Consider the following 15,864-nt stretch of genomic DNA (forward strand, 5'->3'; position numbering starts at 1 on the left):
ACTGCCACTTTTGCAACCATCAGATCTCATGAAAACTCCCTCACTACCACAAGAACATCATGGGAGAAACCATCCCTGTGATCCTATCACCTCCCATGAGGTCCCTCCATCAACATGTGGGTATTACAATTCGAGATGAGATTTGGGTGGGGACACAAAGCCAAATCCTATCAGATAGGAAGCCATACACTTAATTAGACACAGTTACAGTGTCTAATCAGAAGCCAGTAGCCCCACAGAGGAGGAAGTGGCAGTACATGATCTCATGGAAACCAATTTCATGGTCTCCAGAGGACCTATGTAAGACAGGGAGCATGCAGATGTCACTCTCTTTATAAGGTAGTCTGACAAGATCTGACAAAGGCAACTCTCACTATGTCACGATTATTTTCTACTTTGGCATATTCATAAAGAACTTATACAATCTATAGATTTCCATACAATGTTGTGTTTGAGAACTAAAATTTAATTTTGATCAAAGTGTCAGCAAAACCATGTTGTTAATCCTTGGCATATGAGAAGCTTGCTTCACAAGGAGAAAGCTTAGCTAGGGCATAGGTATGACTGAAGGTTATCTTTGGTACAACTTCTATCATGCTGGAAAAACAATTTCTTTACAGCCTACTTCCTGATATATTTAATATCTTCTTACTGAAGATTTCTGATCTTGACTTTGGTAAAAATTTATAATAGAACCATTTTCCTGTTAGAGTGTTAATTCTTGAAATGTCTGATATGTATGAGATCTACAGGGAACAAGTAAGAGGCGTAGAGACGCCAGCCAGGTCAATTTTCCTTGAGAGACATTGCTGTATTCCCGAGAGGCTGGGGTGAGGACTTTAAAATGTGTGTTAAGTACTGAAAAGACAAATGCAGCCAAGAGGAAAACATCCAAGGATGCCTCAGAAAGCTGGTTATCACTGAGGATATAGCCAGTCTTGCAGATAGCTACAGAATTTTACAGGCAAAACTAGGACTCAAAAACCACAAAGAGAGCTCAAATGCAGGTGTCAGCATAAGATCCAGGGCTTGAACTCTAAGTAAGAAAGAGTTATTTTTAAACTTAGCTGCAATTTGCACATATTAAAGTTCCAGTGTGAATTCCTGACCTGTTCTCCAATAGGTCAGAAATAATATGAGTTAGAGTGGAAATTAGATTCATTTTTTATGGATGTATGTATGTCAGGGGGCAGGAGAGGAAAAAGTGGAATTTGATGTGCCCATTGATTTTGAATGTTCCTTAAGGAAGTTGGAAATTGGGAAAAAGATTTCTACTAAGGATGTATACTTGTAATTCTCTAAATTATGAAATACAATGATCTTTTTTTAAAAAAAGGTTTTCATTGCATTGCAATGCAGAACACCAAATTATCTCCCACCAACCACACCTGCAGCATGATTATTCTACGGAGAGTCTGTAATATAAGGCATTTGCCTCTTTTTCTATTGCTAACATCATGTAGAGTGATTTCTCTTGCTGGGCTACTGGACTTGAAGGCAGTGTGGAGCACATTATGTTAATAGCAGAGAGATATCACTCTGTTTGTACTCTTAGCCACAGTAAATGTATTTGGTATCTCACAGCTGCATCCCTTTTCGTGATTCCCTTATATAGTGAAAGAATCGTCTGTGGAAGCTTTCCTAGACAGACAATTTTGCATAGTATTCCCCACACACTGATGCATTTGACAGATAGAACTGCCTTAGTGAAGTCCACAAACACTATTGACTGATTACTTCACTCTGCCCATCACAGCTCCCACTGGTGCCTAAAGCACATTGCTGCATGGGTAGGTAATTATCTGAATGCCCTGAAACTGCCACTGCCTTGGCCAATGTGGGCTATTGGCATAGATGACTTGATATTTTACTGCAAACTGGGTGTGAATGTTTGTGGTTACATGGACCATATGGAGACAAGCTGTTTCAATCTACAAGGATAACTCCTCAGGGTATTCATACAACTAGAATAAATAGCTTTTATAAAGGTAACTCCCAAATTGTTGTGTGTCTCTGAGCCCACAACTGGATCCTTGAAAATCAATATTACTGAAACAGGACTCATATTTCTTAAGTCAGTTCCTTCTCTTGACTTCCTTCTTTGTATTTATTGCATCACCAATCTCCCAGTTTTGACATTCGAGTTATGGTCACATATTTTATCTTCTTTTTCTATCATTTAATCAGTTGCAAAATTTAGTTAATAGTTATTGCTAACCCTCCTCTGCCTCCAAAATCTTCTGTTGCTCTTCACAGCCTACCAAAATACATTGTGTAGGTGTTTTTGTAAAGACTCTAGATTTCAAAACTTTCTACATGTTGAAACTACATGGCTCTGTTATACAATGAACATATTTAATTCATCATCCTTTTACTTATTAATAATTCATTTGTTTCATTAGCCAAAATATTTTTATTTCTTTATTTTTTTGAGATGGAGTCTTACTCTGTTGCCCAGCCTGGAGTGCAGTGGTGCAATCTCTGCTCACTGCAGCCTCTACTTCCTGGATTCAAGAGATTTTCCTGCCTTAGCCTCCTGAGCAGCTGGGACTATAGGTGCACGTCACCACAGCCAGCTAATTTTTGTATTTTTAGTAGTGGTGGGGTTTCATCATATTGGCCAGGGTGGTCACAAACTCCTGACCTCATGATCCACCTGCCTTAGCCTCCCAAAGTGCTGGGTTTACAGGAGTGAGCCACCGTGTCCAGCCCCCAAAAATTTATCGAATACTTATGACCCCGAGATTCCTTGAAGCATTTATCTACATGATACTATAGCCAGAACGTCTGTACCTAAAATCAAACTTCAGGACTCTGGTTCCTTTCTTTTTTATCCCTTGTTCTTGATTTTGACATTTGCCTTCATTTGATTGAAGACACATAATTTTAAATTAAAACACCATGAAGAGAATGTTGTTATTGTTTTCTTTATCGAGATTTATAGAGGGTCTGTTTTTGATGCCATGTCGAAAACGATCACTTAACATTTACCTCTTCCACACTAGGACTTGACTTCTGCATTTTCATCTCATCCAATTCTCACAACACCACATGAGAGACAGTATTGTGTCCTTTTCACAAGTGATTGAGACTCAGAGCTCAAATAAGTTGTTCATATACACAAAATTATTAAATACCAGAAAAAGCTAATACTCTGAATATCAAATTTTATTGTTAATGCTATTTCTAATAGTTATAATCTATATCCAGTGTTCTCTGTTACGATGCAGTTCTCTCATAGTTTCACACAATTGGTTTGAACAGGTATCAGAAGCATTTACATGATCTCAAGATATAATAAATGCTGTTGGTAATAGTCTGAAATTGACACAACTAAGCATCAGAAAGAATACCTGAAATAGGATAAAAACTGAAATTGGAGCATGCCCACTCACCAGTACCAGTAGTAAACTGGGTCAAAGTTTAGTTTCCAGAAGTAGTTTAAATATAGAACTGATAACTTCTCATATATGGTTGATGCATGGTAATGATAAATAAGGTGTTTAAAAGAATGCTAAGGAAGGCATAGACTTTTGAAATGCCTTTACTAATCACTTCCTGAATATGAGAGGTCTGAATTCAATTGCTTTTTTTAGTCTTTGTTCACAAGATTTCTTCTAGGTGTTTTGTTTGTATTTAAAGGAATCGGTAAGAACAGAATAAATGAAAAGAGAAAAAAGAAAAAAAGACATTCTCATTTCATCTTACATGGATTAATTCAGCATGAAATACGGTATAATACTATACATTACAAATGTATGAAAAATAGGGCTAAAAAGAGACTTTAGGTTTTAAAGATTCTGACTGTTGTGTTTTAAGAAACAGTGTTGGTAAATTTTGATAGGCTATATAATGCTATTAAAAGCCATTACTAAAAAAGACAGAAAAGACAAAGATGTTAAGATTTCACAATCTGTTAATAAAAACCACAAAGCTCTGTGATTAGAACCTTGGTTTGTCTGACTCTGAAGTCTAGGCTTTGAACCATGCACTGCCCTGAATTTCTAGTCCTTCAATACAGGTAATCAATTCTTAGAGACTGCAATCACCTTCTGGCTCCCTATTAATTATCATCTTAGCAGCCACAGACAAGAGCAGTATGCTGTTACGGTTTTCACAGCATGCACTATTGCCTTGATGCTTTTTAACCCAAGTAGTTCTTTATCCTGCAGCAGATTCCTTTCTTCCAACTATGGCTGAGTAGTTTCAGAAATCCCCAGGAGAATTGCTGGCCATGGCGTTTGTGGATGTCAGTAATTAAGCTATCTACTCCAGCTGCAAGCTGTTTGACAACGTGGGTAGCGGAAGGCCACAGTCCTGTGCAAAGCCTGGTCGTAGTGAGAACAGAAAGGTCAAGTCTCCCTGGCTGGTTCATCCTGCGCTCAGGAGCTTGACTTATCCAGGGTTCACTGAATGGTTTTTTCATCAGTCTTATATACTTTTTTTGAAAGAGAATAGTATTTGCCACTAGCCACCTGCCCTCTAAGTTGCTTTTAGGTCTTTGCTATGTCTGTTGACAAAGAAAAACTGTTTTCTGTAGCTGGTCCATTATACATAATTATACTGGGCACATTGCTGATTCTATTACAGGCCTGCAGTTGATTTTAGAGCTTGTCCCTGACCTGGACTGGATTTGGTTTCATGTCACTCATAATTATGCATTTCATAGTTGTGTCAAAATCAATTCTGTCTGCACCTTTTAGAATAGAGAATATTTGTTATGCACTTAAAAAGTTTACTCTGTATCATTGAAGCACAACTACAGGAGTGAGAGTTATCTGTAAAGTATCATCTGGGATTATTTCACAATGTGAGAGGCTCTGTGCATCTTGTTTGCCTGTTAGTTTTAGGTGTTTTTGATAATGCACTCTTGAAGTCACAATTGAGATGTGTAAATGACTGGACTAGCAATCATGGTGATTGTCTTATTATATCTCCAACATCTAGTAAAATACCTACATATAGTAGGTCCTAACAAATATCAGGGATTAATGAGTAGGCCTGTCCACCAAATATCACTGTTTTCATGATGACTTTCCAGGTATGGCTCCAAGTAGCTCCCAGTTTCTAATCTTTTCATTTTAATGTGCAAGCTCTTTCTTTCATTTACTCATTATAAAATGTGTTTCGTATTTAGTATGTGCCACTTTCCTCAAAGAGATCACATCTAGCGCATGTGAGAGAACGGGAGAGATTGAGAAGAAGCATGCATGGAGAGAGAATAGACATGTCAACAGATAATTATAATCCAATGTGTAAATTAAGTACAGGTACAGTTCAGTGAAGGCAGACAGAACACCAAACCCAAACCTAGACCTGTGGGTGACTTCCTGAAAAGATCGTTCTTCTACTAGGCTTTCCCCCACATCCCCCCCACTCCACCCCCCACCCCCCACTGAAATGAGCTATTTAGCACAAGGCAAGGCATGTGGATAGGAGAAAGGAGTTGATGGCAGAGCAAAAAACACGCAGAGGCGTGAGCACAGCATGCAAGTAATGAGGTATGGCTGCTGGAGGGAAATGCTGAGTGAAGCCGAAAGCACTGCCAGTTTCTAAAACCTCTGATCCCACCATATTCCTAGCCACAATCATTTCCCTGCTGCCACAACACTCAAAATGGTTTCTCTGATTCTCTTCATCTATGGTCTTTTTGCACATAGCTGCCACAGAAGTCTTCTTAAAACGCAAATCATGCTCTTCCTTGCTCAAAACTCTTAGTGGCTGACCACCACATTGGAATCAAATCAAAAGCTCTTAAAATGGCTTACTCTGGATGCTCTGGCTCCTGCCTTGCTCTCTGCCCTCACTTATCAGCCTTCCCAGGCTCTCTCCTCTCTAGCCGCCCATGAAACTTCTCTATTGAGGGCACCAAACACTTCTCAACTCAGGGCTTTTATATTTGTTGCTCTCCTTTGATAGAACATTATTACCCCACATATTCTCAAGACCTATTTAATGCTCAAGTGCCACTCAGGAAGGTCTTACCTGCCTCTACTGCCCAAAATTGTGCCCATCTTTTATTCTCTTACTTGCCATTTTTTAAGCCTAACAGTCTCTCACTACCTGTTATGTATTGAATGCAGTGTTTTTTACTCTTTTCCCACCTTATTAGAATGTATACTCCATGAAGATATGGATATTGCCCGATTTGTTCATTGTAGCTCTGGTTCCTAAAACAGTATTTGACATATAATAGATGCTCAGCACATATTTGTTGGATTAATAAATGCATAAATGATGGGCATTTGGCTTTTTAAAGAGCTCTTCCTTTTATATGATTATCTATCATATAGACAAAAGCTTGAAAATTAAGGGACTAAAGAAGTTGGATTTTATCCTGAAGGTGATAAGGATTGATGGAGGGAGTCTCAGTAGGGGACTGACGTGACCAGACTTGCATTCTAGAAAGATCACTCTGTCAGCTGGGAGGAAGGTAAATAGAAGGCTGTTGAAGTAATACAGGCAAGAAATTATCAAGGTGGAGTAGATATGTGAATGTGGTAAAACAGGAGACACTTTTTTAAAACATTCAGGTGATGAAATCAACAGATCACCCATAGATAAACAGGTGCATTGGTGAAAGAGTAGAAAATATAGGGTGAGGGGTTTGTTCAGGACATTCCTACTTTTAACATTGAAACTCCTGAATCCTGAGAACATCTGCAGTCCGGGGTAAACCCAGAATGGTTGGTCACTCTAAAAAATCAAAGAAGCTTATGGAGAAAAATGATTTCCTCCAACTTTAACTGTATAGTGACAGTAATTCCCACATCATTATCACATTCTTTTATGAGCCACTTCAAAACCCATGTTACTTTTTTTTTTTTTTTTAAGTGATGGAGTTTCACTCTTGTTGCCCAGGCTGTGGTCCAATGGCGCGACCTGGGCTTACCGCAACCAGGTTCAAGTGATTCTTCTGCTGCAGCCTCCCGAGTAGCTGGGATTACAAGCATGTGCCACCATGCCCAGCTAGTTTTTGTATTTTTAGTAGAGATGGGGTTTCTCCATGTAGATCAGGCTGGTCTCGAACTCCCGACCTCAGGTGATGCACCTGCCTTACCCTGCCAAGGTGCTGGGATTACAGGTGTGATCCACTGTGCCTGGCCCCTAAATTAGTGTTCTTTACCTTACCCTCCCATCTACCTCACCCCTACTACTTCCTTTCTTTACTGAAGGAACACACAGTTCTTAATCTCTCATAAAACAAGCGAACCAACCTGTTTTCTGTAATATGTTCATTGGCCACTTTGCCCATTCATCTTTTAAACTCAAGCCCATGTGGGTCATGGCCATGGTTTATGCATCCTGTTATTGCCAGTAAGCCACGAATCACAGCCATGAATCCTTGTGTGTTGAATAAATTGATGCAGGCAAGTGTACCTGCTATAGGTTTGAGGAAACGTAGGCGAGGGCCGACAGTGTTGATGCCTACTTGGGAAAAGGAAGTAATGTGATTAAATGCTCATGGCTGCCTGAAAACATTAATGAAGGACATACTAGCCACACATTACCAAACAGGGAGTAGAGTGGAAGAGTTATTACTCACAGACCTGGTTTGCAGTACATCCAGGACATGTACCTCTGATCCATATGAAGACTGCTTTGTTTGCCATCTTGGGCTCATATGCTCTAAGTTTCCAAAGGAGTAGAAAACAATTTAGATAAACAGGAATATGTTTTTTAAACCTATGCATATACAGAGTAAAAGATACCAAATGGCAGTATAGACATTTACCAGTCATGTTGGCCAATAATTTGAGCCATAATTTTTAAAAAGAAGGTCCCTGGAGAATTACTTTTTGCATGATGTTACATTTTTGGCAAATGCCACGTTAGCACTGAAAACTCTGTCACAATTTCTGGCATTCTGATGAGAGGATATGTGTGCTTATCTAAATCTCATAGTTCTTCAAGCCTCAGTTCTTATGTTTTGGACTTGGTATTATATTATTCCCTGTGGCTGAATGTAAGCCTGTATATTTTTGCATGCAAACTAACTGACAACTTAAATTTGGTTTTGAAAGCAAAGGCCAGGTTGGAGTCATCCGTTATGACTTAAATAGTCCTCTTGTCAAAACACCTCATACAAAGTAGGAATCACCCAGGAACTTCAGATCCAACACTCCAAAGCTCACAAGGAAAGGCTATAAATAGTATATTATACCTTTTCTTGAAATATTGAAGAATATTTCAAGAATAGTATATTCTTCTTGAATATTTTAAGGAATGTGGACTGCACGTTCCCTTTGTTAAGATGCTGTGAAATCAGGTGATCAGATATGGCTTCCTTCAGCAGAACCAAGAGAGTCCCATGCATTAAGCAAAGCCAGTGCCCTATTTTTTTGATACCAGTTTCTTCCCACAGCTGGTCTGCTAATCTTTTCATGCTTTCCTCTTCTGAAATGGGAAAAGGTGATCTATTTTTAATCAATATTCATTTTGCATTATAGTAATTCTCTAAACACAGAATTTTTAAAATCCCAGTGTCTTTTGGGATTCCTCTTGAGAGAATATCAGTTCAAGGACTCAAGGAAAAACATTTCCCCAAATATATCTTTCAGAATATTTCAGAATGAATCACCTTGACATAACAGTAGGTTCAATAATAAACCGAGTTATATTTTTTCAGTTATAAATCAAGTTTCAGGCAATGGAATGTCATATGACTAAGACACAAATACAGATGTGGGCTGATCCTTCAGATCCATCCTTGTCTCAATTTATAGTCTAGAAATCCTGCAAATATTCATAGAAGCATCTTTAAAATTAAACCATTAGGACCAGTGGTACCTTCCGATCCAAAAGAGTTTCCTTCTTGAACACAGAAAATATTATTTTTCTTTTCACATTTTGTCAAATTTTCTATTCCCTTGGATAGCCTATTCACAAGAAGCATAATAACATAAGAATGTGACAATATTTTGTAATATTCAGGTTTTAAAAAAATGAGAATTCCAGTGCTGGGTCATAGACACTAAACACTCACTCTTCATACTTGTGCAGAAGCTAGAATATACATTATCAATTTATTATTATATCTACCTAGTACCTTTCTTTTCCAGGAAGTTTTGCTTGGAAAGAGATTCATGTACTCGCTCCATGGCTTTGTGCCTAAGGATTTAATGATTAAATCACATAATGTTTTAGTGCAATACTCTTTGGAAAAAAGATTTTGTAGCTTTAGCTGGAGACTCTACATGGCCAAGTGGGCTGGCCTGGAGTTTGCACTGAGGAAAGTGACAGATGGTCTATCACTTTTGACTTAAGTATCTCCTGTGATAAAATTTGGTCATTGTTTTAGCTGTTTTGCAGGGCTCAAATATGAAGTAGTGGCACATATCTCTTCTGTACCCACTTTCATCATTCTGAAGCACTTTCATAATGACGACAATTCCTTGACTGTGTGGGCAGCTTTATAATCCAAAAAAGTTGCTTCTGATCCATTATGTCCTTTGCATGTTGACACAAGTCTGGATAAATATCTCCATTTTCATTTTGTAAATGGGAAACTGAATCTCTTAGTGGTTATCTTGACTGAACACGGTAAACAGTTTTTTAGCATGAGCATGGTATGTGTTATTCTGTGCTATTTGGTAATGATACAATAGGCAGGACATTGCTTACTAATTTTTAAAATGATATAGGCAGGACATTGCTTACCAATTTTTAAATAAATAATATACTTGTATACATATACATAATGTATACAAGTATATTAAGTATTATGATTATATTATATATATAGCAAAAGTATAATGATAATTTAAGTTGGTATAATTGGGACACTAAATGTACAAAGTTCAAATAAAAAAAGAATGTATTGAAGAAATCTTACACCTAAAGTCTTCAGTACAGTGTACTAGATGCAGTGTTGACATAGATGGTGCTAAAGAGGTCTAGATTGTGATGAAACAATGATGGACTCTTGATCCTAACTTCTAATTTGTATGAAATTAATATTTCTTTATAAACATCCGCAAGATATTTTTCTAACACAGTAGAATAATACTTAATGAAACTGTTTACTTCTTCACAGTATGTAAGTAGCAAATGATTTGGAAGTTTCAACTGATTACGTCTATTTCCTCTTCTAAGAGCATTGACTTTTCATTAGTCACTGGGGCAACTGAATTGAGCAAGAGTTCTGGAGAGAGTGATGACTCTCCAATGCCATGCAGAGAAAAGCTATGATAAAGTGAATGCTCTTTAAAATAAAAACAAAAGCACTTCTTGGACTTTGTGCAGAGTTCTCAGATAGTATTTTGCCTTTCTTGTCCCCAGTCTAATCCCTTACAAGCATAGACAAAATTCTGTCAAGGTAATATCTCAAATTTCAAAATCAGTCAACACACACTTATTAAATGTCACTGTGTGCAAAGCACAGTGCATAACTGTTGTCACAGTGTCTCAAAAGAAATTACCACTTTCTTTGCCACATGTTCAATATATTTTGCTGAGAGGAGAAACAATTCTATGCAAAAAATCTGCTTACACAGCTCTGTGCTTATATAATAAACTCAATTACTAGTTTTCCATTTTCTCAGTGAAATGATCAAGCCACTCAGGTATTAAAGGTAAATATTAATTACATAGTAGCAAAATGTTTGATTTTGGCCTACAGGATCTAAAAACAACAGAGAAATCCATATGCCCTATACTGAAAATGTCAATCCAATGTTTTGAAATATTTACAACTTCTCTCTAAGAAAATGATTAGGGTGAAATACCTGAGGCACTTTCAAAAGCTTTAGAGTGAAGTGGAAGTATAGGTGACTAAGAACAATCCTGTCCTAAAGGCAATGTGAGAATGTGAAGTAACTTTTCTATAATTTTCTCATTACCTTTTACACATTTTTCCAGATTGATTCAAGTCTACTTTGTGGTTGCAAGGAAGAAAATTATAGAATTTGCCAAGAGAAGGTCTTAGGTACAATTGTTCTAGAAATACAGAGGACTGGGTGTACTATAGAGAATCAACCCATTTTAAAAGAGGTTTTCATAGTGATTTTCTCATATGAAATATCTTCCATTTATAACTGTTACTATTGTTGCTTCTGTTTAATTGAAGTTAAAGTGTTACTTTTAAGGGATGCAACAAAAGGTAATTTTTCTCCATGTGTTTTTGCTGATTTACTAACATCCTTTATGAAAATCTTTTGTTCTCAGAGAGTCTCATTCTCCATTGTATAAGTGGCAATATTTCAATCATTCAGAACTAGGCCTCAATAACATTTCCTCTGCAGAGACTTTCTGGGATCTTCTCCAGTGTTTGGCTCAGTCATTCATTTTATTAGGCTTTCATAACATTCCATACCCATCTATCAATGCTAACTGAGGTATATAGTGCACATAATGATTGTCTCACCTTTTGGAGACCCTGGAAGGCAAGGACCACTAGAGGAGTTACATGAAACCATGTGTTGGCTCGACAAATAAAAGCGAATACATCATCCAATTCAGGAGTAAATTGAATGTGTGTTCTTACCTCTTTCTTAAATTGGGCTTTCTCTGCAAAGACCCTGTTTCCTGTGTTGCACGTGGTTTACACCAGCATCCAGGGATCAGAGATTAGAAACATTAAGCAGGTGACAAATATCAACAATGAGCTGGGGATTTATTGTAATCGACCAATATGCTCAGCCTTGTAATTGCTCAGAGCTTTTTGCTCCATAATTATACGGTTGCCTCAGTGTAGCCATTCAATGATGTTATAATTAGTGAGTAATTAGCTAAAGCCTTTTCCGAGATGCTGTAGAGTGTGAAACATGTGCACAGGTTGAACACGAGGATTGATAAACTACTTAGTCAACAGTTTTCTAAAAACACTTTATCGGATCCCTTTCAAACCTCAGCAATTGTAAATCCCTTTTTGGCTTGCAGACTCTGTATCTTACTCCACAAGTTGTTTTGGGAACTGTCCAAAGCATGGAACGGGACCATCCAAGTGCCACCTTATATCGGTACTTCTACCCCTCCTGTACCTCCACATATGCCACTCCTCCACTTCCAAAGTAACTATTCCATGTAGAAGTTGCCAGTTCACAGAGAAATTTCACATTTGTGATTTTACTTGGTGTATGACGTGGATTCTGCAGAGCATCAGCTGCAGCTTAGAGATGGAACAAAGGCTCACGTTTAAGCCTTAGTTTAAATGGCTCTTGACAAAATAGATCTGTTTCAAACCTGAGTCTCTTCAGAATCTAAAATGAGTGCTCTTTTCAATGTACTTCATGTAAAATGGGACATGTCAAAGGCAGAAAAAGAGGCAGCACAGGGGGCCTTTGGGAGAAAAGGAAAAAGTATATAAAATAGAAAGTAAAAGCAGAGTAGTTGTGGAGAAAAAGTTGATAAGGCGTGCTGTTGATACATAAGAAAATACTTTCAAAATTCTGAGTACTGATCAGTACCTAAGCGCATACTGGATGCTATGGCATACTCTTGGGTAAGAATTTCCTTTTTCGTAAGAGGACAGTATCAGTAGTACCTGAATGATAAGCTTGGAATGCTTACTAACTAATCTGTTTGGAAGACTACATAACTAAAATCATCCATATTAAGCACTTAAAACAATGCTAGATACACCATAACCCCCAATGACTGAAACCTGTTAGAATGAGAGAAAGGGAGACTGAGAGAGATTGTGAGTGAGAAAGAATTAATACAAGTCCACCAGATAAAGAATCTAAGCAGTTTGAGAGGAGAATGAGGGCCCTGCCCATCCTGTGGTGGCCAAGGGTAGTATGAAGACTCATAAGCTCAGTAAGTCCCGTTCTCGGGGCCAGGACATAAATTCTCTGTTGCATTGATAGTTGGTCTCTGCTTGCTCGTCTGTGGCCATTGAATGTTAGACTCCAGTAATTGAGCCCTCTTGTTCCGATTCCATCCTTTATAAGTTTAAGATTTGGTTTCCCTCATGGCCATGGAAATGCTACTCTCCAAATGCCAGCACATGCAGGTCAGTCCAAAAGTCATTTATTTTGCCACTGTAAATTGTTAAAAAAGCATCCTGAGTTGTGCATTATTCACAGTGGTAACTTGTTTGTAACTAATGCTTTACATGGCTTTTTTTTCTTCTGTGTCTCACTGCCACATTCTCCTACTGGGATTTCTTTCTAGATTAACTAGTTACCCTGGCATGCCTGTCTTGGGGTCTGCCCCTGGGGGAACCCAAGCTATGACAGTCACCATGCTTCTCCCTGTCTGCTTTCTCTCTGCCTCTCATCTTGGCTTCCTTCTCTTAGACTGCTCCACATGCTGGGAGACATGGCCACCAGCAGGAATGACATCATATACATATCAGTCATGAAGCAGGGAAAAAGAGAGCCATCCTTTCAACTCTAGTCCAGAAAAGTCCTGGGAAGAATTCTTGTCTGTCATGAAGTGTAGCTCTCAAGGGAGGTAGAGAGCTTTTGCTGGCCTAATAAAAGCCAGACAAAGAGGGATAGGGTACTGTGACCAGTAGCCCCGTTAGAAACTCAGAGTGAATGAGAAGCAGTCCCCTAAAAGAGGAAAAGGAGAATCGTTATTACCAAAGAAATGAAATGTGAAGATGGCTGAGTAGAAGCCCCTAGCACTTGTCCCCCTCACAGACAGCCAGACATAAAACAAACAAATACATTTTGGTGGAAGTAACTGAGAGAGAACACCAGAGTACATTAGAGAAGTGGCAGAAACCCTGGTGAGCACAGAAGCTGAGGGTGGCCACATAGGATGTCAGGAAATACTGACCTTCACCACCCTGTCCCCAACTGGGAACAGCTGGAACCCAGGAGGAGCTTCTCCTTATGGAGAAGAGGTAAGGAAGGAGATCCCAGTGGCCCCGTGAGCACCTTGTATACCATCAGTGGGGTGCACTACTGTCCTCACAGACACTAAGCTCAGAAGGAGCTGCCTGGAGTCCACACAGCTGTGCTTCCCCCAGAAAAGGAGCTGACACTGTGTCCCACCCTCTGTAGCCTGCACAGCTATGGCGCTACACCATCTCAGAACAGGAGCTATGGCTGGAGGGTGTCTTGCTTTGGGGGTGAGTAGCCATGACTCCCGTTCATCCCTGAAGGTAAGTCACCATGGAATCATCCCAAGCCCAGCTGTGGGCAGTTATTACACCCTTCCCTGTGGGGCCAAGAGGAGGTGAAGCTGCTTTACCTATCCCTCTTTCTCCTCAGGCTAGAACTCAGTTGTCGCCCTGCCTCCTGGACAAATAGTAACTTGGTAGCTCAGAGAAGTCATGCCTCCCTAGTGCCTAAGACAAAGTAGTGTCCTGCATCCCAGAGGACATCAGGAAAGGACCACCCAGAATAGTCATGCGTTCCCCAGGCCTGAGCCAAAGTGTCACAATGCCTCCTGGGGAATTGGTGCCCTGGCTGAGCTGAGCAGCTGTGCATCCCAGGGCTGAGATGATATATTACTCTGTATTCTAGGGAGATAGAGCAGTGGCTAAACTGAGACACCTCACCCTACAGGCCAAATAACTCTAGTAGTTACTTCCCTGGAGCTGGGAAGACACCCATCTTTTGGGGGAGTGGAGTCATTGCTATGGCGTTCCCTATTTTGGGCTATGTTCCCACAGCCCGAATGATAGCTGTGCTTTACCATTCTGGGGTACTTTCTGCCACAGCACCTGGCCTCACTGAGTTTGGATCATTACTGAGCCCCCCACCATCCCAGGGACTAGAGTCACTAATACATGATGGTTCATGCCCTGGGAACCAAGTTGCTACTGAACCCTCTTGGCAGTTCCCAAATTTACAGCCATAACCTGCTCACCAGGCCCACAGTCCCAGAGCACATCTTCTTCCCCAGAGCCTGGTCACTGCTGTGCCCTTCCCCAGACTAGGGGTAGAGCAACAGCTATAAGCCTTCCAGGCACAAGCTGCTAGGGAGTGCTTCAGTCACAGATTCTGGCTCTATGGGAACCCTCTATCCAATCCTGCCATAGAGAGCAAAACTGTGCCCCAACACACAGGTGCCACAATAGGTTTGTGAGACCCTGAGATAAGGACACCAGCCCCATAGGCACCTCAGACACCTGAACCTGGAACCCAGCACTGCTGAAGTTGTCTTTAGGCCATGTCAGACCTGACACCAGGAGGAATGCACTCAGCTAAATCTCCCCATTATGTTCCCACAAGAATAGAACCTCATAGCCACTTCCGAAGGTGACAATGAGAAAATTAACAACTTGTGCACCACTGCTGCTGCCACAAACTTCTAAACCACAGACCACTAAGGTACCAACAGTTACTGCTGATGTTAAATGTAGCTAAAGAAGCTGCATGTAGACTGTATCACTGTATCTACTGAGGAGCAGAGTCAGTACACCCTGTCCAACAGCAAAGACTCAACTGCAGGTGAAAGTCTTCATGAAATTCACACTGGAAAGTTTAAAAGAGGCAATTGTTCCACAAGATGCACAGACATCACAGCAGGGACATGAGAAACACAAAAAAGCAAGAAAATATGATACCACAAAAGGAATATAATAACCCTCTAGTAACAGACCCTGGTGAAAAAAAATAACAAAGTGCCAGAAAATAATTTCAAAATAATCTTAAGGAAATTCAGCAAGATAAAATACAGACAGGCAATTCAGTAACATCAAGAAAACAGTTCACAATAGGAATAAACTCAAAGACGTAGAAATTATAACAAAGAAACAAATAGAAATCCTACAGCTGAAGAATTCAATGAATAAAATAAAAGTAAAATAGAGAGCTTCAATAGGAGGATGGATCAAGCAGAAGAAAGTATTTCTGAATTTGAAAATAGGTCATTTGATTTACCCAGTCAGAGAAAAAAAAAGTGAAGTAAGTCTACAAAACTTTTGGGTCACTATTAAGTGAAACAATATTGGTATTACAGGAT

This window comes from Sapajus apella, unplaced genomic scaffold, assembly GCF_009761245.1.
Source record: "Sapajus apella isolate SASKATOON/1434 unplaced genomic scaffold, GSC_monkey_1.0 scaffold37, whole genome shotgun sequence".
NCBI lineage: Eukaryota > Metazoa > Chordata > Mammalia > Primates > Cebidae > Sapajus > Sapajus apella.